Below are 5,029 nucleotides of genomic sequence, written 5' to 3' on the forward strand. Positions count from 1 at the left end.
CAGCAAGGGCAAGGTCACTTGAAGGAGCAGGAATAGCTCTAGCTGGATCTATAGATAGAGAGCAAAGCCCGTGGAGATGAGAGCATGGGCTCATCAGGCCATTCACAGCTGAGTCTTTCATACCCGATGAGGCCAGAGGACTTCCTGAGTGCTGAGCTGCTGGGGGGTCAGCCCTCCTTGCTGCCCCCTCACGTCTCTCAGCAGTAAGCAGTTCTGCCCAATAACTGACACGGGGCCTTCTGCAGGGGTGGATTAAGCTTTTTGCCGCCCATAGGCAAAAAGACTTTTGCCGCTCTTTTACCTTAAACAAAAAAGGCTTGCCTTTATTTATTTTTTTAAGGTAAAAGGGGGGACTTTCTCCTCGCCCACTCCACCCTTGCTGCAGCTGCCACTGCCCACAGAGAGGGACAGCAAAATTTGAGGAGGGGCAAAATTTGCTGCTCCTCAGATTTTGCTGCCATCAGCAAATGCCGACTCTGCCTCTCCGTTAATCCACCACTGGCCTTCTGCTCACCCCTGGCAGGCCTTTTGATATTCTGTGTGGCAGATTCAGAACATGCTCTTGCAGCCGAATAAAGCCAAATGCTGCCTTCCAGATGTATTAAGCACCTCAGTCCAGCCTCCATGTCCAGTTTCCTCTTGTTGCCTACCGTTGCTCAGCTGGTGAGTGTGATTCTCAGCCTGACTCCTTGCCCAGGTCTGGAACTGATGGGGCCAAGAGTTGTGTGGCAGCAGCAGGACAGGAGGAGAGGTAGGAAGCAGGGCTGGTCTGTGAGCAGGAGGGCTTGGCTGAGAGCCATGGGGGTGGGGTGGAGGAGGGAGTGGGGACTGGGAAGCACTACGGGGCATTAAACAGCAGCTGGCCTGGTAGGACCTTTGGTCCCATGTCAAGACCAGGCCAGAGCATGAGGGCAACAGCCCAACCCCTGCTGAAGAGCTCTCACCCTGCTGCTCCTCTGCCTCCCTCCCTCCTTCCAAATGGCCATCTAGGCCAGCATCCTGCTTCCCATAGTGGCCAATCGGATGCCTCCAGAAAACCCACAAGTGGAGTTTGAATGGAGTTTTTGCATCTATCTTCACTGCAGAGGATTTAGGACAGGCACCCATGCCTGAGATTATTGTTTCAGGCCCAGGAGGGAGTCTAAAGAGCTGTGTTGAATGAATGAATGCATGAATGAATGGAGATGAGAAGAGAAGACATTCTGGGGCTTATGAACAATTAACAAATCACCGGGTCTGGATAGAGTCCCTTGGAGAGTTTTGTTTGTTTGTTTGTTTTTGCATTTTAAAATTTTATTGATTTTAACAATACCTTAACAATCACACTTAATTAAGTAAATATTGACTTCCCACTTACCAGTCTGCGCAGTTCTTGTTAACTATACGTATAAGCCATTGCTATAATAATACAAAACATATATACTCCATCTTACAGTTCGATTTTACCCTACCCAACCTGCTGTAATTACTAAATTTAAAACCCTGCTGAAAGGTCTGTGTTAGAAAAATAGTTCTTTGAGTAAAGCAAGAAAGGTTCCCAATCTTCATTGAAACATTCCAAGTTTTCATCCCTTATAAGTGTTGTAAGTTTTGCCATCTCCGCATATTCCAAAATTTTTATCAACCAACTTTCTTTTGAAGGCATTTTATTGTCTTTCCATTTCTGCGCGTATACTATTCTAGCCGCCATGGTTGCATATATTAAAAAAGTTAAGTTTCTTCTAGAGAACTCTCCTTGAGTTATTCCCAGCAAGAAGGATTCTGGCCTCTTAGGAAATGTCATTTTAAAAATTTTCTTCAACTCATTATATATCATATCCCAAAAGGCCTTTGCCTTCCCTCATGACCACCACATATGAAAGAAAGTTCCTTCACATTGTCCACATTTCCAACATTTATTTGAAACATTTTTATACATTAATGCTAATTTTTTCGGTGTCAGATACCACCTGTACATCATCTCATAACAATTTTCTTTTAAAGTATAACAGGCAGTGAACTTTAAACCAGTTTTCCATAATTTTTCCCAAGCTGCCATCTCTATATTATGACCCACATGTTGAGCCCATTTTATCATAGTCGTTTTAACCACTTCGTCTCTTGTCTCCTCCAAAAGCAACAACTTATACATCTTAGAGACTAATTTTTCATCATTTTCACTCAGCTCCTTCTCATATCTTGACATCTGATCCTCAAATCCAGCTTTAAGATCCTTCTTGTAAATTTCGTTTAGCTGATGGTACTAAAACCAGGTGCTAACCAAATTTTGGACTTCAGCTAATTTTTTTAATTTATAGCCCTTATCCATTGGAGAGTTCTTAAAGAACTCAGATGCAATATTGTATATCCTCTAACAAACATAAGTAATGTGTCCCTCAAATCAGCCTCTGTGTCCCAGGATTGAAAAATGATCAATGTAACACCAGTTTTTAAAGAGGGATCTAAGGGGGATCCAGGAACTTATAGGCCAGTTAGCTTAATATCTGCTTGATATTAAATTGGTGGAAAACATTATGAAAGACAAATGGTCAAGATTATGGAAGAACAAATCTTGCTGAAGGAGACTCAGCATATCTTCTGTAAAGGAAATCCTGCCTCTAACATTTTAGAGTTCTTTGAGACAGTCAACAAGCTTGTGAATAGAGGCGGTCCCTGTATACTTGCGCTTTCAAAAAACTTTTGACAATGTCCCTCACCAGAGTAAATTTAGTAGTCATGGGATAAGAAGATGGGAGTTAGGAACATAGGAACATAGGAAGCTGCCATATACTGAGTCAGACCATTGGTCTATCTAGCTCAGTATTGTCTTCACAGACTGACAGCGGCTTCTTCAAGGCTGCAGGCAGGAATCTCTCTCAGCCCTCTCTTGGAGAAGCCAGGGAGGAATCTTGAAACCTTCTGCTCTTCCCAGAGCGGCTTCATCCCCTGAGGGGAAGATCTTGCAGTGCTCACACATCAAGTCTCCCATTCAGTAACTGGTAACTCCCAGCTACTCCCATTGGTAACTGGCAAAAGAGCTAGAAGCAGAGAGTAGGAATAAATGGGCAATTCTCACAATGGAAGGAAGTGAAGTCTCTCCTAGATTTGCATTGGGATTGCGATGAGCTCCAAATAGCATCACCAGAATGGGTAGCAAAAGAGCAAATAGCAGTTGCTGGTAAATATGTGTAAAGTGGTACATACTCAGGAACAAAAAAAATGCTATTGGGTGAGTCTGAGCTGATGTCAACCAATCAAACAAGATATCTTTAGGTTGTAGTGAGTACTTCAAGCAATAGATTGACCCAGTATGTGGCAGCTGTGAAAATGATCACATTACTTCTGCTACTATTTATATACCACTTTTCAACATAAAAGTTCTCAAATAAGACAGCCAATATTGTATATTATTATTATTATTTCTTGTTTGCACAGTCAAACAGGTGTTATTGATTAGTTTGTTTTATCCAGGCATCAAGTCCTTCCCAAAGACCTGGGATGCCAGAATTTTGTTATCAATATTGTTGTTGTTATAGGTATTGCCGCAAAATGTAGGCTGTTCCCAGTAAAGCTGGTTTTTGTAGTTGGCTGATGGTGATTTCTGTGGCCCCTATGGTGTTGAGGTGCTCTTCAAGATGTTTTGGAATTGCACCTAGGGCGTTAAATACTACTGGGATTATTTTGGTCTTCTTCTGCCACAGCCTTTCAATTTCAATTTGTAGACCTTTGTATTTTGTTATTTTTTCTGTTTCTTTTTCTTCTATTTTTCTTCTATTTCACCTGGTATTGCTAGGTCAATTATTTTGACTTGTTTTTCTTTCTTCTCGGCTACAGTTATATCTGGTGTATTGTGTGGCAGATGTTTGTCTGTTTGTAGTCTAAAGTCCCATAATATTTTTGCATCTTCATTTTCTATGTTTTCAATTTGATGGTCCCACCAATTTTTGGCTACAGGTAGCTTGTATTTTTTGCAGATGTTCCAGTGTATCATCCCTGCTACCTTGTCATGCCTTTGCTTGTAGTCAGTCTGTGCGATCTTTTTACAACAGCTGATTAGGTGGTCCACGGTTTCATCTGCTTCATTACACTTGCAATTTGTTGTTGATTTTTGGACTTTTGCTCTTATTGCATTTGTTCTTAGTGCACATTCTTGTGCAGCCAGTATTAAACCCTCTGTTTCTTTCTTCAAGTTTCCTGTCTTGAGCCACTGCCAGGTCTTGGTGATTGATTTTCCGGTTATATTGTGCAAATATTGACCATGCCGTGGCTTGTTTTTCCATTTTTCCGCTCGTTTCTTGACTTGTTCTTTCTTGTAGGCCTGCTTTGTTTCATTGGTGTTTAATAATTTCTCATTGTTGACCATTTTCAGTGCATCTTCTTCACTGTCCTTGATATATTCTTCAAGGCCTCTTTTCTCCTCCTCTACTGTTTGATGGACTTGCAGCATTCCTCTTCCACCTGAGCTGCGAGGGAGGTATAGCCTATCTACATCACTGCAGGGGTGCAGAGCATGGTTGATGGTCATTATTTTCCTGGTCTTACGATCTAGTGTCTCTAGCTCTGCCTGGGTCCAGTCTATTATTCCTGCAGTGTATCTGATAATAAGTATAGCCTAGGTGTTTATGGCTTGTATGGTGTTCCCGCCATTGAGTTTGGACTTTAGAATTTTTCTAACTCTCCTCCTCCTCCTCCTCCTCCTCCTCCTCCTCCTCCTCCTCCTGTTGTTGTTGTTGTTATATTGTATTTCTTTACCACCTGATTTAGAAATCTCCAGGCAGTGTACAAATTAAACGTAAAACAATATAAAACAGTTAAAATTCATTAAAAAGATAAAATATCAATAAATAAAAACACATTAAAATTTAGATTTCAGTTAAAAGCCTTGGAAAACAGGTATGTCTTCAGGGCCCTACTAAAAGCAAACAGAGAAGGTGATACTCTTTCAGCAGGGATCTTGTTCCAAAGCCCTGGGGCAGCCACAGAGAAGGCCCGGTCCTGAGTTGCCACTAAACGAGTCAGCGGCAAATGTAGCCAGACCTCTCCAGAAGAT

The sequence above is a fragment of the Hemicordylus capensis genome, chromosome 5 (assembly GCF_027244095.1).
Source record: "Hemicordylus capensis ecotype Gifberg chromosome 5, rHemCap1.1.pri, whole genome shotgun sequence".
Lineage (NCBI taxonomy): Eukaryota > Metazoa > Chordata > Lepidosauria > Squamata > Cordylidae > Hemicordylus > Hemicordylus capensis.